The sequence below is a fragment of the Stenella coeruleoalba genome, assembly GCF_951394435.1.
Source record: "Stenella coeruleoalba genome assembly, chromosome: 20".
Taxonomy (NCBI): Eukaryota; Metazoa; Chordata; class Mammalia; order Artiodactyla; family Delphinidae; genus Stenella; species Stenella coeruleoalba.
The window spans coordinates 10,250,617-10,275,006 of NC_137166.1; the positions used below are offsets into that span (position 1 = coordinate 10,250,617).

The following is a 24,390-nucleotide window of genomic DNA, read 5'->3' on the forward strand; positions in this document are numbered from 1 at the left end:
TGTGGCTAATGTGACAGAACTAAATTTTATTTACTTTTGGATAATTTAAATTTAACCACATTTAAATGCGGTTACCATATTAGTACAGTCAAAGGGTTTCTAAGTTTCCTTCTGTCCTGCAACCTTCTTGGAAACATCAGCTCAAGTCCTCTACAGAGGGGGTTACCATATCTTCCAGGTTAAAAACTTACTTTGAGAAAAATTCTTAGAGTTTTTTCCCCAGGGTATTTTGGGGAGATGGAGCTGAAAGCAAGCATCATTACTTCTTTTCTTTTACAAAAGAAAACAAGTAAGCTCGCATACCCCGCAGTGGGCACCCATTCCTATCCCACCACCTATCACATTAGTGAGGGCTTTGAAACCAGGTCTTTAGTTTTACCCAAGACAATAAGCTGTTACCAACAAGAATGCTTATTTGTTTATACCTACTACATGACATGAGTTGTGTTGAGTTATATGTTGGGCACAACGGTTGGCTATCATACCTCTCTAAATAATTAATATTGTGGAAGTGGAAATAAAATATTTTCCGAAGTATGTTCCAAGCAACCTTAGACCCACGGGGGCACTGTGGCCAAATATATTTGGGGAAGACTTCATTTGGTACCTCCTCTTGCAGGTATGGAACCTGTTTTAACATGTATCAACTTTAATAATATAATAGCCAGTTACTTTAGCAACAAAAGTGAGTTTACTTGAGAAGAGCCTGAGGAATTGCAATTTAGGACCTGTAACTATGGCAGATCATAGGCAAATCCAGAGAACAACGAAGGGGAATTTGCTTTTATAGGGAAAAAGGTTGGGGGTGGGTAGCTGGGAAGGGCTATAAAAACCGAAGAGTCCATTGGAGGATATTGGGAGCCCAATGTATGGAGGTTTCTCATTGGTGGGGCTGCTCCAGTCTCTGATTGGCTGGGCTGTTGGGCAAAGCGCTTTCTTCTTTCTGCTGGACAGTAAAGCAGACAACACCTTCCCGTGGGAGATATAGGTGCTGTCTCAACCTGTCTGGAGTAATTGACTATGCATGGCAGGGGCCTGAGACCTCCCCCTACAAGCCTGTCCTGCCTCTCATTTTATCTGAAGTTCCTTTAATTCCACACATGGTAAAGTTTTCAAAATATTCAGCTGTAAAGAAATCTCCCTTACTTTGTTTAGCCCAACTTTTCTCTGATGTACTTGGCCACAGACTTCTTTTTGCCCCCATGATATCCACTAATATTGATTTGAACTGGTGTTTTGTTGGTGAATGTAGCTCTTTGGGTGGTGCTACATTAGAGTGATGGGTAAGGAAATAGGGGAAGGATGAATTATTTCCTCCTGAGGGTAAAGGCCAATTTCATGGAGAAGCCTGAAGTTGCCACCATTCCTTATTCCCTCAACCTACTTTCTTTTCTTCGTGGCATTCATCACTAGGTGATATGATACATATTTAGTTTTCCTTAATTCTCTGCTTCACTGCCACCAGAATCTACTCTCCAGGAGAGAGGGTACAGTGCATCTTTTTCCTACTGCTGTGGCCCCAGGACCCACGTCATCAATGCATATCTTTTGACTGAATATGGAAAGGAAGAAGACATTTCAGCTGGGCTTTGAAGGAGTGGAAGGATTTTAATAGGCTAGACATTCATTCTAGAAGGAAGGAGAAACACAGAAGAATAAAAGCACTTAGCAAGTTGTTGAGAAGCTGGCTTTGTTTGAAGACGCAGTGCGATCTCCCAGTGGCAGGAGATAACACTGCAAGGATTCACGGAGGCCAGTACATGAATTGAGAGAGAGAGAAAGAGGGAGAGGGAGAGAGGAGAGAGGGAGCGATAGAGAGAGGGAGGGAGAGAATCACCTTATAGGAGCATCTTCTAAGAGGGTCAAGATGTTGGAGTTACCTCGCTATCTCCAGGAGGTTCTGGCTTCTCTATTGGGGAAGAGAAAGTGCTAGAGGAGTAAGCCACTCTGTTTTCTGGAATTCTGGCCAGGTTACCAGCCCACAAACAAATCCACTGATATATCTGTACCGATGATACACACGCATGAAATACGCCTCGTACCTGCTTTTATACATTTTTATAAGATTGTGCATTTAAAATGAACTTGCTCCATTGTATCTACAGGGAAGCAAAAGACATAGCCTAAAACATGCAAACCAGTGGCTCTCAAAAGTTGCCATCCTTATAAACGGGTCTTGTCCGGATGTTAAGGAGATGAGTCATCCTCTGGGAAAAAGGGCATTGCCCGTCAGGCTGTGTTTCCTCTCTGCTTTGTCATTCAGAATACAGATGTGCTTTAGAGGCAGGGACAAAAAGCAGAACACGTTTCTTTTAATGTTGTTTGTCTTTCTTCCTAATTAAAGAAACGTTTTGTTCCCCGAATAGATACTGTGCAGCTAACTAGGCTAATTTGTACAGCCTCATGGGAAATGAGATGTTCATCGTTTCTACAATGTGAGTCCTGTCCGACCTTGTGTAGAGATTAAAATGTGCATCCTGTTCTCTCTAGGTAAGAAGGTACTCCCCACAGAATCTTCCTCAGCCTTGGCAGCCCCGGAGTTGCTCGTTTCCCCTCCTGGACCCTCTGCCAAAGGTGAGTTTTATGCTCCTTACCCCAACTGAAGGATGGTGAGGTCAGTAGCAACACATCAGCGTCAACAACAACCACTTATGTTTCAAGCCCTGTGTGAGGCGTTGTAGGAAAGTGCGCTCATTGCTTTACATGGACGGGCTTAGTTAACCTTTGTAACCACCCTCCGAGGTAGAGATGCTTTTCTTTTTTGTGTGTGTGGTGAGTGCACCGAGGCAGCGAGCAGATGGACAACTGAGCATCACAGAGCAGGTGTATGTGGGCTAGAATTTGGATATAAACCATTTCACTCCAATGTCCATATCCACTCTGACATTTTGCTCCTTATTGAACATGGTTTTTAGACTTTTAAGGTCTATTTTTCTGTGTCCATTTGATTGCTACTTAATATATACATACGTACATGTGCGTATATATGAATACATATATGCCCTCTGATGTCCTTTATTTGTGATGTATACTCTGCCTATTAAAAACTGGTCTAAGACGATTTGCTTGATATAAAACTAAAGACAACTGGAGAACATGAATCGTACAAATGGGAAAGAGGAGGAAATTGTACCAGAAGCCAAGGGCAAGGTGGCAAGATGTTCATGGCATTGAAGTTTATCTTTGAATCTCTGGGGAGCTGAGGGAAGGAAGCAAGAAGCCTCCTCTCTTGCTCATTCCATGTCTATGTCCTGCTAATTGTTTCCAAATGACATTTTCCTTGTAGCATGTCCGCAGATGATAGGCTCCTCTAGCTCTGGGGAGGACCAGGGCCCCCATCTCTCTCATAGAACAGAAGACAGAGTGAGAATAGATCAGCATCTAAGTCTTAAGGCTGTGCTGACCCCTGAGGGGTGGGGGCATTGCGGGTGTGTATACACAAGTGTGTGTGTTTAACTAATGATGTTTCCAGAGACCTGACCTTACAAAGTTCTAATTGGCTGCGGTCCTGGACTCAGTACACTAGACAATGCCCTGCAGAGATTAAAGACCATCCTTAGTAGGATCTGACTTAAGCAACTATGCAGTCCACAGAAAGGCAATATAGAACCAGCAGGAGCTTTGAAACAATGGGAGGAGGTTGGCGTTGTTACCTGTGGGGACTGCGCATGGGTTGGGTTTGAGTGCTCTGGAGTCAGGTGAAGTGAGTTCAAATCTTGCCTCAGATCTTGGCTAGACGTTTACCCTGGCTAAGTAAAAAATGGGACCACCTCGAGGGCTGCTTTCACACCTGTTGAGATGATGTATGCAAAATAGAATAGTCAGCGTCTGGCGCATAATAAATGCTTCGTCAGTGGCAGCCTCACACATGCTGATTTGTAGAGATCTTCTTCAGTTGATTGTCACTCATTTTGACACCTTACTACACTTATGGAGATGCAAATGAACTTATTTCAGCTGCGTGTGAAGGCATCACTATTGTTCATCAATTTCTAGTTCTCTTTTTCTTCCTGGATGTATAGGAGACTACTCTCCCCAGCTTCCCTTGCAGCTAAACAGAGCCATGAGACTCGTTCTGGCCAATGAAACGTGAGTGGAAGTGATGTGCACCACTTCTGGTTGAGAGAGTGAAAAAGCCACAGCTAGGTCTCCAGTTTCTGCCCTGCACCAGGATCTGGGGCCACAGGCTGAGGGAGCTGTGTCCCAAGATGGCAGAGCTCTTGTAGCCTGGGGTCGTGAGTGACTGGGTGGAGCACAGCACTCCTCCCCACTACCACCACCACACACACACGCGTGCGCGTGCACACGCGCACACACACACACACACGCAAGGCTGGACATGCTATGTGATCATGAAAGAGACAAACCACTGAAAATCTCTTTTATTTACTACTCAACCCATTCTATCTTGACTAGTACAGATTCCCAGAATCCAGAGGCAAATTTGATTGGAAACAAATGTCTCCAATTTCTATTGAAATTAAATTCAAGGCTCATAAAATTATGATTGTACCCTTTTGCTTGTACCCTTATTAAGAGATTATAATCTTCTATCTAACAAATACTGATACCATGTTAATCAGAGTGAGGTGTTTTTCTGTAATACTACATGTTCAGCAGTTTTCATTTCTATTGGGTTGTTGTTATTACATTTAGATCTTGGAAACATTCCTTATAGTCCAGTGTGTATCTTACCACAAATCTATCAAATCAACAACATATATATATATATACACACACACAGAGGTATATAAACTATATATATATGTGTATATACACATGTTTTTTGAGAGTTTTATAACTCAGGCTAAAGGGGCTAATGGTGAATCTAGAAACAGCTGAGTCGGGGGTCTGGCCTGGGGTTTTAGGAATGCTCCGCACAGTTCACCGTCTTTGAGAAACTGAGAGGGTTTGCCAGGGAGGATTGTGCATTGGCCCCACCGTGCGTGCAGTAAGGACATCGAGGCTTCTTCCCTCATCTGGAAATGAGACAGAGTGTCCAGCAGGGAAAAAAAAACCACACCCAGAAATGAAGGAGACTAGAGAATATACTGCTGTCTAGGGCAGTGGTTCTCAAATTTCAGCCTGTATCATCACCTGGAGGTCTTGTTCACACAGGGAGCTGGGCTCCGCCCTGGAGTTTCTGATTCAGCAGGTCTGGGGTGGAGCTGAGAATCTGCATTTCTGACAAGCACTCAGGTGACAGTGCTGCTGCTGCTTCAGGAACCACACACTGAGAACTGCCACTCCAGAGCCCTGTTTGTCCAGAGGTGGTCTCTGGCTTAATAGCATCTGTATCACCCGGGAGCTTGTTAGGCTGCAGAGTCTCAGGCCCTGCCCCAGACCTCCGTCCCCTCTTCCTTCCTTTACCCTTTTGTGACTTTGGACCAGATCATCTCCCTAAGCCTCCTTTTCAAAGGAGCCTAATAACAGGATCTACCTCTTACGATTGTTTTGTATCGTTAATGTGCATAAAATTCTTAGAACAACTGTGGGCATATATTCTCCTATGAAGCTTTTCAAGTCTTGGCTTCTATCATGATTTCTTATATGGATGTCTAAACACAAACCGTGGGCTGTGCTGATGGCTGAACCTGCGAATCAATGTCTCATGTATCTCTGTATCTTGATAGCACTTGGCACAAGTCCTTTGGTACCTTAGATGCTCAGTAAGTGTTGGGTGAATGAATGAACATGCAGGTGTCTGTGTGTTGTCTGTGTGTTCGCTCTACCTTTCAGCAGAAGGAGGGATGTACACACTCAGGTGCTGGGGTGGAAGGAGCTCAGAGCATTGGAGGACCCAAAAGAAGACCAGGGCACTGCAGGAACGGAGGGGGATGGACAGAGAGTTGAAGAGCTCAGAGAGACGGGCGGGGCAGATCATACAGGGCTTTTCCTACCATATTAAGGAACTGGAAATGCAAACCTCTTTTTCAAATTCAGCATCATGAGCACTCTAAGAGTCCTCTGAAGATTCTCTCCCGAAACCGCCTCTGAGCTGCCATATTTTTGAAAACTGTGTTTATGTGGCAGCTGCTGCCATGAAGCTTTGTGTTTTGTGATTACTCCTCTCGCTAACAGCTGTCGGCTGCTTCTAGAACTTTGTTTACCTAATTTGGTTAGGCTGGTACGCAGACAAATGGGCTTTGATATGATAAATGGTCCATGAAAGTGAGAGGAGAAGACACACAGCACTCATTTCCATTCTATCCAGGAATAAATAAAAAGGTTACCAGCTGTGAAACACCACCAGATTAGAAGCAGATTTCTGACTGTCAGCCTGCTGGGAGATAATCTTGTCAGCGTGACCTGCAAAAGTGGTAATAATTTGCAATTATGTACCAGCCTTTCTCTTAGGACACACAAACGCTTTCTAAATATTTCCCTAATGTCAGTGAGGCAGAGATGCTGGGATATTATCATTTTGCAATTAAAAAGTCATCTTAAAAGGAAACACTTTAATAATCTTGCTCAGGCTGCGCGTTCGGAAAGCTTCTCAAGCCGGTGGTTTGGGGAGGGGAATGACTACCTGATTGTGTTCCCTGGACACCTGAGAGCTTGGTGCTTGCATGTGTGTTTCCATGAGGGCCTCTTTGTTGAATGCCGGAGCAGGCAGCTTTGGTTTCCTTTACAGTGCTGCCCTGTGAGATAGATTGGATGGAGCAAAAGCACTTTAACCCATGCATCCTTCAGAACCGGCCATACCTTACTGAGTCCTGAAGGTCGAGAGGAATCATGGCGGCCAACTCCTTGTTGATGTCACTCCAAGAACTTTCCACAAGCTTGCTCGAAGAGGGTGTCTTATTCATGGGCTGCTGAGCAAAGTGTTTTCTTTTTTGGTTGTTGGTTCAACAACTTTTCTAGAACAGAGACCAGGAGGTTTTCCAGTCACTAATGAGAGCCAGGCCTCTGTGCCAGGGCTATGGCAAGGGCTCCTGCTAGGAGCCGCGAGAAATGCAGGTTCTAACCTTGGTTTTGACAACCACTCACACTGCATGCCTTCAGGAAAATCATCTAACTCCCCTGAAACATTTTTTTCCTTTATCTAAAATGCGTATCTTCTAAGAGTGTTGAGAATACCAAACGAGGTAACTGAAGTACAAGCAGTTTGAAAATCACAAAGGGATACACATACCTGGGGGAGGATTTTTATCGTGTTATACGGAAAAGAGGCCTAAGCTCAGGCATTCTGACCCGTTTTCTATGTTGACCCAGATATAACCGCTGCCCCATCATCCAAGTCTGTTCCCCCTCGAACTGGAGGGGCAAGTCCATGGTATACATACTCTCTTTCTCTTCCATTGTTCACCCGTCATAATTGCTGTCAGTTATCATCCCAGAACCCATGCAGAGCTGAGTCTGTCTTGGTACAACACTCTTGACAGCCAATTCAGGTTACAACAGTTCAATTACAATGGTCATCTGAAATGAAATGAAACTGTCCCTGGACCTCTAGTACTTCTTGATAGCTCTTCCAACGCCCCTGCAACTTACAAAGGGAGAAGACTGGAATGACTACGTAGTTACCACCCAGCAAAGCATTGCTTGGCAGAAATATTTAGTCTCTGGGGAGGGTCCCTGGTGGAAGGTGCCAGAGCATGATGGTCACCCAACATGGTGTCTGTTTCTTAGCCCTGCTGTCAAGACCTGTATGACTAGTCCTGACCAACAGCCTTTGAACAGAAGTGGCCTGTGTCACTTCTGGGCCAAAGCCTGGAAGATCCTCCTGGCAGCTCTTCCCTGGTTCTTTTTTTTTTTTTTTTTTTTTTTTTTTTGCGGTACGCGGGCCTCTCACTGTTGTGGCCTCTCCCGTTGTGGAGCACAGGCTCCGGATGCACAGGCTCAGCGGCCATGGCTCACGGGCCCAGCCGCTCCGCGGCATGTGGGATCTTCCCAGACTGGGGCACGAACCCATGTCCCCTGCATCGGCAGGCGGACTCTCAACCACTGCGCCACCAGGGAAGCCCTCTTCCCTGGTTCTTACTACTGAGAAGGCCATGAGTTCCACAGGGCACAGCTACCAGATGGCAAAGTATTCATTATCTCAGGCTGCTGGGGGACAATTTGCTTGGGCTGCTGTAAACAAGGTATCACAAACTGAGTGGCTTAAATAACAGAATCGTGTGATCTCACAGTTCTGGAAGTTAGAAGTATCAACACAAGGTCAAGGAGGTCAAGGTGTCATCAGGGTTGGTTCCTTCTGACGGCTGTGAGGGAGAACCTATTCCATGCTTCTCACCCAGCTTCTAGTAGTTTGCTTCCAATCTTCGGCATTCCTTGGCTCGTAGAAACATCAGCCCGTCTCTGCTTTCATCTTTACACGGCTCTTTCCCTGTGTGCATCTGTCTCCAAACTTCCCCTTTTTATAAGGGCGCCAGTCATATTGGATTAAAGGCCCACCCTACTCCAGGAGACCGCATCTTAACAAGTTACATGATGACCTTACTACCAAATAAGGTCACATTCTGAGGTTAGGGCATCAATATATGCATTTTGGGGGAACACAGTTCAAACCCAAAACAGTGTTGGCCCACATTGGATATGTTGTATGAGTTAAAAATACACTTCTGTTTTAAGCAACTGAGACTTGAAGGTTGTTTGTTGTATCAGCATTGTCTCACTTGTCCTAATTAACACCAGAAGTTTAACTTATATGCACAGTAAGTAATCAGCTTGCTCATAGGGGGCATGAAGTTGAGAGCAGCGTTCCTTCTGAGAGGTGGGCTCTCCCAGATGTGAGTGCCTTACAGGTTGGTGATGACTCACAGCCTCACAGAAATGGAGCTTCCTGGTTGGCTAACTAAACCAGGTCATGCCTTGGACCATGCCTTTAGACCATGTCTATACCAGGTCCTTCATGCCTCACTTTTAACTTCCTGAGAAGCATCACAAAACAAAGACGGAAAGAAAAGAAAAATACTCTTTTCTTGGGACCAAAGGACAGATAATCCGTGTATTAGCACTATGCCGTCAAAGAAGGGTCTCCAGAGATCTCCTAGTCCAAGTGACTCAGCTGTAGATGAGGAAATTGTCATCTTGACAGGGGAAGGGGCCCCTTGTCCAAGGTCATGGGGTTAATATGAGGCAGAGCTGGAGAGAGGTATTGGAGCACGTGAGGGCCAAATACATTTTTTGGCTTTGAGCACTCCTATGTTTAAATGTTTGTATTCCTTCAAAGTTCACGGGTTGAAACTTATTGCCCGAAGTGTTGGTATCAGTAGATGGAGCCTCTGGGAGGTGATGGGGTCATGAGGGTGTTGCCCGCATGAATGGGATTAATGTTCTTATATAAGAGACCCTGCTGAGCTCCCTAGTCCTTCCACTTTGTGGGGATATAATGAGAAGTCTGTGACCTGGAAGAGGTTCCCCTGCCCGACTGTAATGGTACCATGATCTTGGACATCCAGCCTTCAGAACTTTGAGAAATACATTTCTGTTGTTTATAAGCCAGCCAGTCTGCAGTATTTTGTTATAGGGGCCTCAGCAGACTAAGACAAGCAGCTTATACTTCAGCAATGGGAATCAGTATTAAGTATGACTTTCATAAAGATGAACCAGAAAGATAAGTGCCTTGCAATAACAACTGGGCACTTGAAATGTGGCTACAATGAATTGAAGTGTGCTGTAGTGTAAAATACGCACCAAAGTTTGAAGACTCAGTAGGAAAAATTAATAATTTTGTTAATTAGGATCACATGCTGAAATGATAGGTGAAATATGTTATTAACATTAATTTTTTCTGTTTCTTTTTACTTTTTAGACATATGGCTACTACATAATGTAAAGTTACAATGTGGCTTACAATTGTAGCACACATTATATTTTTATTGCTTACTGCTGACTCAGGGTGACTGTTAAAATGCAGATTCCAGAACCTTGGTCTAAACAAAGTGAATAGAATCTCTGGTTTTGTGGCTCAGGATTAATTTTAAAAAGATTCCCCAGTAACTCTGTTGCAGGCTACATTTTGAGCTTAGAATATGCGACGAATTAGTTAGAGATAGCTGACAGCTTGCCCCTTAAGTTCACCATAGTCTGTACCATTCCCTATTGTCTGTCCTCTAGTCATTGAAGCTGAGCATCCCTTTCCATCAGTGTAAGACAAACATTAGCACAAGTGAGAGAAAGATGAGAGGGAAATTTTTTATTTACCTACATCTCAAACTTTGGGAAAAAATAGGAATCATTTTTGTTTCCACAAATACTCCCTCCCATTTTTCTTGAAGCACAGAATATGCTAAATGTTTGTTTGGCAGTGCCTGGGGATAGTGGGGATGTTTTCCAGCCTCCTTCATTAGGTTGAAGGAGGGCTGGTCTGCCTGACCTCTCTGGCCATGGAAGTTAGAGTCCATCTAACCAAGGTCCAATGGTCCCTTCCCCCTCTGGTACATGTGATTCTGTCTGCATTGGTGAGAAATTATAACTCTTATTTTCCTTTTTTGCTAAGATTCTTCTCTTCTCTTTTACACTGGATTTCTGGGAAAATGAGAGGAAGCCTTAAATCATGTTTGTGTTTTTCTTCCCGTCGTGTATGAGTCTTTGGCTCCAGGTAATGGTTATTCATTTAGAGGAAAAAAGCCTATTTCACACCCTCCTGGAACTAGGAAAATAGCCTTTCATCATATTAATAAAGTAGAATTAATGAATCAAGAAGAAATATTATCCTGATTTTATACTGATTCTTCTTCAGTATACCAACTGACTTCTATAAATTTAGAAATAGTCTGTGAATAACAGCATAATTTCTATTTGATTTTTAATACCATAAGTAGATGTGTGTGTGTGTAGATTTTGAGATTAAAAATTTTCAGATAAAGGAATCCTATAAATCTGCCTAGAAAACTTGGTAAAAAGAAGATAATTAAGGGAGAAAATAGAAATAACCTGAAATACCACCATGCAGAAATACTTATAGTATTTATATTTGTCTGTAACTTTTTTACATATTTTAACTCATGTGTTCTTTTTTATGAATGATATTTCATTCCTTTCCCATTTCATTTTCATTTTTTTACACTAACTATGATTTCTAGCACTGATATGATACCACTACCATCCACAGTCAGATTTCCTCAATTGTCCTAAAGCTGTGCTTTGTTTTTTTTTTTTTTTGGCTGTGCTGCGCAGCTTGCGGGATCTCAGTTCCCTGACGAGGGATTGAACCCGGGTGGCCGCAGTGAAAGCTCAGAGTCCTAACCACTGGACCACTAGGGAATTCCCTCATAGATTCTTAGAAAGGTGTTTTCTGACATACAAATAGGAGTATGCTACACTATATAGAGTTTCATATCCTTCTTTTTATCACCAAACATTGTATAGCATGGGCTTTTCTCCAGATCACTTTTTTTCAAAAATATAGTTTTAATAGTTGAATAAAACTTGCATTTTTGATGGATTGAAGTTTGAGTCAGTTTGTGTTATATCAGTGTAGGCTAAGAATATGATGTCATTAAAGTTATTCTCTCTCAAAGGATGATGATGTTGAGGATGACACTGATGCTAATTACAACCTCTAAAAAAAGTGCCTTTTCATCTCTCTTTCTGCCAGAGAGTAGGAGTCTTTCTATTCCATTTGGTAGAGTGAATAGCTGCTGACTTTTCCTGTATTTAACATGGAATATGAGGCTGCAGTTTACACTCCCAGATGTTTTGTCTGTAGATCAAGTGCCCCCTCATTACATGATCAGTGGGAGCAGCATAAAACAGGATTTCTGAGGGCAGGATACAGGGGTTTAAATCCCAGCTCCACTATTTGTAGGCTGTGTGACCTGGGGCTAGTTTCTTACCCTCTCTGATCCTTACTTTTCTCATCTGTAAAACATGGATAAAACCCTTTCTGCCAGAGAGTAGGAGTCTTTCTATTCCATTTTGTAGGGTGAATAGTTCCTGGCTTTTCCTGTATTTATTATGGAATATGAGGCTGCAATTTATACTCCCAGATATTTTCTCTTTCAATCAAGCGCCCCCCTCATTACTCGATCAGCAGGAGTGACATAAAACAGGATTTTTGAGGGCAGGATACAGGGGTTTAAATCCCAGCTCCACTATTTGTAGGCTGTGTGACCTGGGGCTAGTTTCTTACCCTCTCTGATCCTTACTTTTCTCATCTGTAAAATGTGGATAATCCAGTGACTTCCTCCTAGGGCTGTTGTGTGGATTGAATGTGATGATAAATACAACATGGTAGTGAATTCTAAACAAATAGTAAGACTTCAACCAATAGTGGAAATTCTCCCCCTCGTCATCATCATCCTCATCATCTTCACATTTCACTTGGATATTTTCTCTCTCTCTCGAGCATGAAAACCTCTCAAAAAGCAGCTCTCCTGTGACGTATATCTTGTCTGACTTTCGCTGGGCATCGTGTCCCAGACTTAGGTGCAGTTGCTTAACAAATGTTTATCGATCATTTCGTACGTCTTTTGCCTTCTCTATAAATAGACATTTTTACTTTAAAGACTATGTCCCAGGCATCGCTGCAAGAAACAGAGCCATTTTGTACATGGTAGTGGTACAGTCACACTTGATTATTTTACTAATTTATTCCTCAAATACACCAACTAATCTGTCTTCTCACATCGTCATATGCACCCACCATGCACTAGGCCAGAACCGAACGCTGGCAAGCTGGCCCCTGCCATCAAGAAGCCCAAAGTCTAACATCTCTTTTGTGTTGGTGACGTGCTCAGCATTCGGCTAGGCTTCTAGTTTCAGCACAGAGCAATTTCAAGACTTTATTTACCTGCCAGACTGCTTTTGTTGGTGGGGGCTGGTAAACCTCCTTTGAGCAGCGGTGTGTTTCTGGTCTTAGCAATTTCAGGAATCTCTGAATGAAAAGGAAGTTTAATTTTGTAGGGGAATTCTGTATTTAAATATACGACACAAATCATACAGTTCAGGTATGTTAGTTAAAGATAAATCTGTTAGCCTGATTGGAATTCCCCATTCTTCCTCTCGCTGACACTTTCGCGTCTCTAAGAAAGCGTGCAGTGGTCCAGTTGTCAGTGATGAGATTGGCAAAGTCTGGTGCTGAGACCTGGCCGTGTCACTGTTGTTGAAGCCAAGTTCGTGTGCCCAGTGCACAGTGAGGCCAAACAAACCGAAATGTTGGAGTTTGGAGTGGAGAAAGGATTATTTACTGCAGGGCCATGCAAGGAGAACAGGGCGGCTACTGCGCAAAAGACCGGATGGGTTTCAGGGAAGAAGCTTTTATAGAAGCAACATTTGGGGGGGAGGGCTGCAGGTGTGTGACCTCCTCTGATTCTCTGGCGGTGAGATAACAGGATGGCTTTCTGGGAATCTCAGCTATCAGCCTCTGGTTCCAACCAGTCTGGGCTTGTGCTCAGCCTGAGGTTACCTTCCTCTGCCTGGGTGGAGGCCTTAGTTCTGAAGGAAGAACTCAGAGATCCGTATCAGATTTCTCTGCACAGCTCCCGACCCGCCCCCAGGAAGCGTGGGCGCCAGGTCCCATGCTGCACTATTGTTTCTTTCTGCATTTCCTCACTCCCCTAATTAGTAGCTATTTGAATCTGCCCTTTGGAACTCAGGGAAGGTCTAGGAGGCTGAAACCCTTTTCCTACAAACAAGCAATGGGGGACACAGAAAGGCCTTTGTGCTTGGGAGGGCCTTACAGGGTCCTGCTTGGTCTCAGCCTGCCCGTTTCTTTTCCTCCCCCTCCACCTCTACCCTTTGATTTATACTATTCTTTCTACTCCTTTCCTTGTATCAAAAATAAAGGCGTTCTCCATGGCCCAATTCAAGATTCACCAAGGAACACTTTTTGACAGAAAAAACGAGGTAGCTGCCTCAGGGCTCAGACAACTCCTGTTTGCAGTTATTACTAATTATCTTAACTGTGCAATTAACATCTCTATTTCCTAATTAGGCTAGATAATGAACTTGTGATTTCCATGAGTTAGCCGGGATTTCGGGCCTATCTGAAGTAGCCATCCCGTGCTTTTCTTTTCATCGCCTATAACTGTGAAACTGAAATTTCATTGTACGTTTTTACATTTATTTATTTGTTGTCTGTCGTACCCACTAGAAGATAAACACTACGGGAAAAGGGCTTATGTTGAGTTTACTGCTGTATCTCCAGTACCTAAACAGCACCTGGCTCATGGTCGGTGCTCAATAAACACTTGTCGAATGAATGAATGTATTTTCAAGAATTGACTAGTGTACAAGATAAAGGTGGCACCCAACCTCTTGTGTGTCTCTTGCTGAAGAAAACTGTGGTGGCAGCAATAAAAGTGAACCCATCCTTTGCTTCTCACAGGTAGCCTATCAGCGAGTCTATAAGTTCTGTGTTCAAAATACATCTTGAACCCGACCCTCTCCATCTCCATTGCTACTGCCCAAATCTAAGCCACAGTCATTTCCCCACGTGGGGAATGGCTTAGTGTCTCTGCATCCTTCCATTTCAACCTGTTCCTCTGCACAGCAGCAAAAGAGATCTTCTTAAATTTGAATTGCATCTTGGCAGTCTACTTAAAATCCTTCAAACCCAAAACTCTCAGAAGATAATCCAAACTGGAACCAAGGTCTTCGAGGCCCAGCACAACTGTCCCTTTCTTTGTTGGTCAATATCACCTCATGCCTCTCTTTTTTTTTGGCCTGCTGTGCTCCAACCACATTGTTTTTCCCTCAGTGCCCGGAATGTGCCAAGCTCTTTTCCACCCCAGGACCTTTGCATATGTCCCCTCCACCTGGAATTCTCTCCCCCTCAACTCCTTCTCTTTAGGGTAAGATGTCACCTCTTCAGAGATACCTCCCATCATCCCCATTCTGTTAGCCTTTCCGCCAACTGCTCTTTGTTTTTCTCCTTTGCCTGTTTTATCGCCTTTAATTATTGATTTTCCCTTCTTGTCTGCACCACCAGAGTATAAACTGCAGGAGGGGAAAGGTGGTAGCCATAGCTTCACTGTTGTCTGCCTAGTACTGACCACTGTGCTGATAATTAAGTACCAAGTAAGTGCTTGTATTCATGGCCTGTCTATGGCCACTGTAACAAATTGCCACAACTTGGTGACAAAGCAGAGCAAAGCAGATGTATCGTCTTACAGTTCAGGAGGTCAGAAGTACAAAAGGGGTTTCACTGGGGTAGAACCAAGGTGTTGGCAGGCTCTGGATGTTCTAGGGGAGAACCGTCTCCTTGCTCTTTCCATCTTGTAGCGGCTGCCTTCATTCAGTGGCTCATGGACCCCCTTTTTCCATCTTCAAAGCCAGCAGTGTTGCATCCCTGTGTGCCTTTCTTTTCTAATCATATATTCCTTTGACTCTCTTCTTCTGCTGCCCTCTTGCACTTTTAAGAACCTTGTGATTACATTGGGAATACCTGGATAATCCAGGCTAACCTCACTATTTTATTTTTTGAGTTAAATACTCCTTTTTAAAAAATTGAAGTATAGTTGATTTACAGTGTGTGTTAGTTTCAGGTGTACAGCAAAGTGATTCAGTTATACATATATATAATATATTTCTATTCTTTTTTATATTCTTCTCCCTTATAGGTTATTACAAAATATTAAGTAGAGTTCCCTGTGCTATACAGTAGGTTCTTATTGGTTTTCTATTTTATGTATAGTAATGTGTATATGTTAATCCCAATAATCTCACTATTTTAAAGTTAGCAGATTAGCACTTTTAACTCCATCTGTAACCTTAATTCCCTTTGCCATGTCATTTAACAAATTCAAAGGTTCTGGGCATTAGAAGATGGACACCTTGGGGGACCATTATTCTGCCTTGAATAAATAAATGGCCGACTGTTCTTCGTGGGCAAGTGGCTGCATTTAAACTTCCTTTGTTTTTTCGTGTGCCTCTACCCAAGGCAGGCCAACGTTCAGGCTCCGTAGTTACTGTGATAGGCACTTTCTGATTCCCAGAGAAACACAGCAGGCTCAGACAGGAGTTCTTTTAATCATCAGCCTTAGGAGAGGGCCCGGTGATCATTAAGGTACTAGGTGAAGAGTTTTTTTAACATCTAATTAAATATCTAATGTTCTTTGTCAGGTATGAGATTTATAGTTGGTGCCCCTGGAATTGGCACGGTCTCTTCTGGAGTGACAAATGTAGGCATTATAAACGTTTGTACCTAAGGTGATTCCAACCAAGGTGATTAATTTCTGGGAGATTAATACAGGGAAGCTGAAGGCCATGTTTTGCAATCAGGCAGACCGCTCTTGGCCCGACCTGGGTTGAATTCCAGCTTTGGAGTGGGAAAAAAAATATGGGGATAGCACTTTCATGAGCCACGTACACATGGCTGCACCCTCCCCTCTGAGGTGAAGGAGTGGAATGAAGTAGTTGTTTTCCGGGAAAAGCTGCCGATACCCAGCCTCCCATAATTTCACGTGCTTTTCTCAAGGACAACACAGCAAAGACATTCCATTGCGAGATGGGTTTCTCTTGGAGGAGACCTCGTGTTAAGCTGTCATAGCTCAGGCTATTTTTAGTGATGGTGTTTTAAAAACTTAAGGAGCCTATCTCCCCTCACCAGGCTCAAGCTCAGGGTTGCTATGCAACAGGCCCATCGTCCTGGTGGCTCTCACTCTTTTCTCCCAGATATTCAGTGAACTGGACCTTGGCAGAAACCAAGCAATAGGGTGAGGCTGTCTCCCGGGAAGGAAGAGCAATGGCTTTGGAATCTCTCAGACCAGAGTCCTGCCTTCACCTGCTTCCAGTTGTGTGGCCTTGGGCAAATCTCTGTATCTCCCTGGGCCTCAGTTTCACCATGTGTATAATGGGGATGCTCTTAGTACCTAACTCATAAGGTTATTGTGAGGACCAAATGTGTTTCTACATGTAAAGTACTTAAAACATGATGTTTTGTTATGGAGTCCAAGCTCATACTGATCGCCATATGACAGGTCAATAAAAAAATGAGGTGCTGGGGCAAGGAGTAGCGGCTTTATTCGGAAAGGCAGCAGACGGAGAAGATGGTGGACTAGTGTCCCAAAGAACTATCTTCTCTGAGTTAGGATTCAAGCTTCTCTTAAGCTAAAAGGGGCAGGGGTGTGGCTGGTTGTTATAAACTTCTTGGTGCTGGAATCCTTTGTTCTTGCAGCTGTCCGTGTAGGTCAGGTCACAGTGTTCCTGGAAACCTCCAACAGGACAAATATTATTCTCTGTTCTGCAGCTTTGTATCTCTATATGAATGAAAAGTGTGATAATTTAAAGGTCAAACCTGGGAGGCAGAGCCTTGAGAATGGGCTATCATGTATATTTCAGGTTTGTTCACAAAACAGCGTCTAAGTTGCACAAAATGAGTGTGATAAAATCACGTGGGTAAAACTGAGGAAATCCTATTGATTAACCCTTTGGTGCCACCCTACCTCTTCTGTTTATTAGAATCTTTCACAAGATAATTTTCTACAAAACTAAAAATAAAACAACAGCAATGCTAGCAGTTAACGTCGGTGCGCATACGATGAGTACAAACGCTCATAATTAGACACTGTTTCATTGATTTTCACAAAGAGCCGTGTGACTTCCCGGCTCTGCTGCCTGAGCATTGTGGAGAAGCCTGAGTTACTCTGCAAATAAGGTCCTGGTGCCCCTCTATGTGTGTTTTCGGGCCACTGGGACAGAGGTCTGGGAAATTCCTTCGTGAGCCATGGGTGACATCTTTAATTCTCATCTAGAGCTGATAGCCTTGCATGTCTGCCCACCAGTAAAAACAAGCTCCCTCATCTGTAGAGCTCTTCACAGTTTGTAGAATGCTTTCACATAGATGATAACACTTACTGACTGCTTAATTATGTGCCCACAGAGTGCTGTTTGCTTTTTAAATGTTTTAACCGCTAACCTTCACAACAATCTGATGGGATAGGTACTATTATTATAGAGAGGGCAAACTACTTAGCTAAGGTTACTCAGCTAAGCACTGCTAGATAGAGACTTTATAATTGGAGCTGTTTCAACCCAGGGTCCACATTCTTAACCATGACCCTACACTCGCTTCCATTTGACATTCACAGAAAGGCTGCCCCATGGACAGGAAAGGTGATTTCTCTCTGTCTTGTATCAGATAGAGAAATAAAGTGAAATAAAAGTAAGTGCAGGATTACAATTAGAAGTCAGGTTTTGGACATTTAGAATAACAGTGCTTTGGCTCTTCCATCATGCTCCATTAAATAGACTAGAGGGGGACCATTTTATAGTCTTTATAAAGGAAAAGGGACACTGCATGATCTATAAGGCTACTTCACATTGCACATTCGAGCCTTTTCTGGTTTCTCTAATTTAAATGGATGTAATAATAACAGCAGGGGCGCTCTCACCATCAGCTGGGCTGTGCCTTTAACACAGTTTTTCAAACTCTAATGTGCATCCAGATCTCTTTGGGACCCTGTTAAATGCACATTCTGATTCTCTAAGACCGAGGAAGGGCCTGGGACTTTGCATTTTCTGGCTAGTTCCCAGGTGATGCCAGTGCTGCTGGTTCTGGGACCACACTCTGAAGAGCAGCTTTTAGTCTAATGCAGGAGTGAGGGGCTGAAGAACATTTTGGGGGTTGACTGACAAACAAGCACGTACAGTACGAGAAGTTTTTGTTTCCTTTTCATTTTTTCTGTCTTGTTACTTTGATACAGACTCATTAATTGACCAAAATTTGGGTTCTGAGCTTTGAAACAAGGTCTGACATCAGAAAAAGGTCTTTGAATACTTTCTCACACCATGTTAAAAAATAAACTCAAAATGGGCTGAAGACTTAAATGTGAAACCTGAAACCATAAAACTTCTAGAAGAATACAAGCAGTACGCTCTTTGACATCGGTCTTGGCAATGTTTTTTTGGATCTCTCTCCTCAGGCAAGGGCAACAATAGCAAAAATAAGCAAATGGGACTGCATCAGAAAGCTTTTGAATGACAGAAGATATTTGCAAATGATGTATCTGATAAGGGGCTAATATCCAAAGCATACAAAGAAGTCATACAACTCAACATCAGAGAAACAAACAACCCAGTTAGAAAATGGGCAGAGGACCTGAATAGGCATTTTTCTAAAGAAGACCCAGAGATGGCCGACAGGCACATGAAGAGATGCTGGGCATCGCTAGTCATCAGGGGAAAGCAAACTGAAACCACAATGAGAGACCACCTCACACCTGTCAGAATGGCTGTTATCAAAAAGGCAACAAATAAGTGTTGGTGAGGATAGGGAAAAAAGGGAACCCTTGTGCACTGCTGGTGGGAATGTAAATTGGTGCAGCCACTATGGCGAACAGTATGGAGGTTTCTCAAAAAATTAAAAATAGAACTGCCACACGATCCAGCAATTCCACTCTGGGTATTTTTCCAAAGAAAACAAAAACACTAATTTGAAAAGATATATGCACCCCTATGTTCATTGTAGCATTATTTACAATAGCCAACATATAAAAGCATCCAAGTGTCCACTGAAAGGTGAATGGATAAAAGAAGATGTGATATATAAACACACTGGAATATTACTCAGCCATAAAAAAGAATGGAATAATGCCATTTGCAGCAACATGAGTGGACCTAGAGAGTATTATACCGTGTGAAATTAGAGAAAGACAAATACAGTTTGATTTCACTTGTATGTGGAATCTAAAAAACAAATGAACTAACAAAACAAAATGAAAACTCACTAATGAGTACGGAGAACAAACAAGTGTTTGCCAGAGGGCACAGGCATGGTGGTGGGGGGTGAAAATGAGTGAAATAGGTGAGGAAAATTAAGGTACAAGCTTCCAGTTATAAAATAAGTCGTGGGAAGATAAGGTACAGCATAGGGAATACAGTCAATAATATTGTAGTAACTTTGTATGGCGACAAATGGTAACTAGAGTTATTGTGGTGATCATTTTGTAATATATTAAAATAACAAATTACTATGTTGTACACCTGAAACTAATATGATATTGTAAGTCAATTATACTTCAATTTTAAAAAAAGAAAAGAAAAAGGTCTTTGAAATCACAGGTGCTCCAAAAAAAGAGAAAAAAAAAGAGCAAGAAAAGAAAAAATAAATCCATGGTATATAATCACTATATCATGTGGCCCTGGACTAGGGGAAGAGCCAGAGACAGGAGGCCACAAGTGGAGATGTTTTGCTAGGGTTTCTCCGATTAAGGATAAAACAGGAAGTGTGTGTGTGTGCGTGTGTGTGTGTGTGTGTGTGTGTGTGTGTATGTGTGTGGGGGGGAACAGGGAAGAGGGACTGTTCTAGAATAAACACAAGGGGGTGGGGTTATGGAAATGCCACTGCAAAAGATGACAAAAGATCCCAGTGCTAGTACCGATTTTGCCAATAACACTATGGTCTTCAGGACAACTACTTGTTCTACCTGGTTTGGCATGGCCCCTGGTAAACCACATTTTCCCAGCTCCCATCACATCCTGAGGTCCCTATTTCTAAAGTGACCTTATGTCCTGAGTTTTCTGGAACAATCCTCATTTCAGTATCCTATCTTGGTTTCCAGCTTTGTAGCCAAATCTGCACCCCCACCTTTTGGTTTTGAAAATAAGGTCATTGTAATTCTTCCCCAGCAAGAACACATAAACAGTTGGTTGCTAAATTGATGCCCTGTGTATCTCAGTGGTTCTTAAGTTTTGGGAGTGGGGAGTCATGGGACTTTTGGGAATTTGGTGAAAGCTACGGATCATCATCTCAGAAAAATGCACGGAGCCGTAGATATGGAAAAATGTGCATTTTTCTAGGACGTTTCAGATATCCTCTCAAGCCCATTCCAGTGCAGGACCTAACTGGATCTGTGGACTCCAGATTAACAACTCCTGCTGTAGTTGGTGGATGCTGATGTACACCTAGAGCAATGAACTGTCTTTCTATATACAATTTATCAATATGCCACCCACTACCGTAGCAATTATATTTCTGCCCCAGCTGCAGAGCATAGGTGATTTTTCACCTATGGAGGCAGAGTATATATGGATGGGCTTGTGTGTGTTCTAAACATAAGCAGAGTTTCATTTTGTCAAGTCATACTTTTCCAATTAATATGGTAAGATCGTCTTCTCCACAGACGTCAGTTTGCTTGTATGTGAGTTACTCTTAAATAGAATGAGAGAGTCCTAAAAGAAGAATAAGTGGCTTTTCTAATAACAGAACATACATGTTCATAGACTAAGTTTCTAGAACTACAAGGAGCCCTTGAGATCATCTCATCTGAGAGGTGAAAACTCTAATGTCCATGTTATTCAATGAGTGAAATCAGCCTGTTGCATCATTTCAGCAAGGACACATCCTGTCTGTATATGACACAGAAATAGTCTTCGGTTCCACAAAACATGTTCTCTTTGCCACTTTTATTGAACCAAGTGGCTTTTATAGTCTGCCTGCCCTTGTACATATTTTTTTTTTCTATCACTACTTAGAAAATGAAATAGTTCTCTACTATAAGGGAACGACAGAGTCATGTGAGTATAAATAAAAAATCACTTCTACCTCAATCTCAAGGACGAATTTGGGGAGTGTGGCAATGGTGAGAAACTGGATTGCTAGGGCCCCATCTAAAGTGGGTAGAAGCTACACAGCTGTAACAGCTGTGTCCATGAGGAGTGCAGATGTATGTGACCCAATCTTCTGACTTTTTAGTAGAAGCTAGAAATGGGGAATTTGCTTGGACATCTCTTACCTTTAAAAATCTTACTATGTTGTTTCTAAGGTTTGTTTGCTTATTTGTTTTTGTTTTTTTTAAAATACTGTGCAGCCCAAAGAAAACTTGTCTGCAAACCAAATCCTGCCAGTTGGCTGCCGGTCTGTGATTTCTGATGTGGTCCAGGTACGTCATTTCACAGGTCATGATGCTAAGGAGAAAAGTGACATCTGTGTATACTCAGTGAATGGAAGTGTTAGGGATTGAAACCAGGTCTCCTAACTTTCCATTTATTTCGATTCCTCTTGCACTATGCTGTTGCATGAATTTCATTCTCTCTAGCCATTTTGATTTTGTTGAGTGGGTGAGTGAAAAAGTATTGCTTGCCGTATCAGTAAACAAGGGATGTTGCAGCCATCAAGCCGTCACGTGACAGCTGCCCTGACAGTGGGCCCTGAGGGAGCTCACGACAGAAACACGATGCCCACCATCAAGTCATCAGCCACTGCAGCCACCCCCAACGGTGCACCCTGAGGACGCTCAGGATGCAAAAACACAGGATGCTGGCCCCAGAGAGCTGAGGTGCATAGCAAAGGAATGATTTCAATGAGCCCAGACTCTTGCATCTTCCCATACATAGAAAACTGCTGAATTCATTAACTTGAGATGTCTGGTTTTCTTTAGTTAAGAGTCACCTTTTGAAGTTCTGACTCCCTGGTCTTTGTTGCAAAAACTCCTGTATATCCTGGTTCCTCCTTCATCTCTTCAGAGCTATCCCTCAGAGCTACGTGAGAGGCTGAGTCCTGGGCTTAAGTCCTCAGTTTTGTCCCCCAAATAAAACATAATTCCCAGCTTTTAGGTTGTACAATTTTTTTTTCAGTTGACAAGGGGAGGCAACATCCTTAAATTTAAACTATATGCATGGAAATCTGAATCTTGAAGACATTCTTCAATCAAATGCCGAAGGTTCAAGGTATCTTAGGTGATATTTAAGTACAGAGCAGTCACGCTCTTTCTGGCAACAAGAACAGGCACTAAGAATCCTTAACACAGCTTTCTTCTACGCTCCACCACGGCATGCTGTTCCCTGCAGATAATTTGCCTTAGAATTTACTGTATTTGGAAAGTCATTAAGCCGTAAATCAGTTACTCTCCAGAGCACCAGATACTGGATTTATTCTAATCAAATAGTTTTGGTGTCTGAAACCAGAGGCTCTTGTAGGCTGCAGAATTTTATTACAGCAGAAAACTTACAAAGTAGCTCTTTAGCCGGATAAAATCATTGAAAATGGGTAAGGATTTGTCAGTATTTTGATTTAGGGCTTTAATGTGGTCTGGGGAATCGATAGAGCATGATCTTTTTTGCGGACACTCAGAGCAGCAATGCATTGATTTTTCATAACCTGCATGATGACTCTGGCCAGACATTCAGTCCTGGAGGGGATAAACAACAAAAAAGAAAATTGTAAAGAATATTCCTTTCAAAGGTCAGAATGTGCAAGAATTCATGCAAGAATTAAGGTAAAGGAAAAAGGACCCCTAGCCACTGTTTACAGGAGATGGTTAGGACTATGGGAACAGGTGGGACAATCTTCCCTCTTGAAACAGTTTAACTGTGAAGATGTTTGGTTCATGATTAGAAAAGGCCTTGATTGTAAAATCTTTGGGTTCAGGCCAATCTTTTTCACCAGTGTAATCCAGTCACTCAGCATAGGACCTGGTGCCAAGTAAGTGCTCAATATGTATTCAAGGCCCTTTATTTTTAATTTATTAAGTGCTTACTATGTTTTTTGTGGGAGAGGGTTTCTTCAAACTGCCGGAAAACAATGAGAGTGGAAAGTAGCTTGAACACCACTGATGCAAGCAAGCACTGAGCAAAAGCATAATGTACTCTTCTTATTTTTGGCTGCGTTGGGTCTTGTTGCTGTGCGCGGGCTTTCTCTAGTTGTGGCGAGCGGGGGCTACGCTTCATTGCGGTGCGCGGGCTTCTCACTGCGATGGCTTCTCTTGTTGTGGATTATGGGCTCTAGGCGCGCGGGCTTCAGTAGTTGCAGCACGCAGGCTCAGTAGTTGTGGCTTGTGGGCTCTGGAGCGCAGGCTCAGTAGTTGTGACACACAGGCTTAGCTGCTCCGTGGCATGTGGGATCTTCCCGGACCAGGGCTCAACCTCGTGTCCCCTGCGCTGGCAGGTGGATTGTTAACCACTGCGCCACCAGGGAAGCCCTGGACATTTCTGATTGCAGCACATCGAGAGGCACATAAAATCTGGTGGTTTCACTTTCTGAAATGCTAAGATTGATCAATGGGTTCCGGTGGTGTCAGCCTGGTCCCTCTATTAAAAAGACTCCCACCAACCTTCCATCCTAATGGTTTGAAGAGTCACTGATGATCTTTGACTAGATACATGATTTTATTAGGAGTCACAGAATGGTAATTTTCCCCCTATCATTTATGCTACAATAATTAGCTGGAATTTACCAGTACTGTTTACTTATAGTGCTTTTTTCTTTTTTAAAAAATTTTGTTGGAGTATAGTTGATTTACAATGCTGTGCCAGCTTCAGGTGTACAGCAAAATGACTCAGCCACACACATACATATACTCATTCTTTTCAGATTCTTTTCTCATATAGGTTATCACAGAATATTGAGTAGAGTTCCCTGTGCTCTACAGTAGGTCCCTGTTGGTTATCTATTCCATGTACAGTAGTGTGTGTATGTTCATCCCAGTCTCCTGATTTATCCCTCCCCACCACCCACATTTCCCCCTTCGTAACCACAAGTCTGTCCTCAATATCTGTAAG

At 42.9% G+C, this 24,390-nt stretch overlaps 1 long non-coding RNA gene across 2 annotated transcripts in view; it reads left to right on the forward strand.

The window, feature by feature from the left end:
* The window catches only part of LOC307178707, a 369,464-nt gene that overhangs the window by 270,844 nt on the left and 74,230 nt on the right, over nt 1-24,390 (forward strand). For both annotated transcript variants that reach the window (XR_013825265.1, XR_013825266.1), the window contains exon 7: nt 2,491-2,574. This is a non-coding gene — a long non-coding RNA (uncharacterized lncRNA). The remainder of the gene's footprint in view (nt 1-2,490; nt 2,575-24,390) is intronic.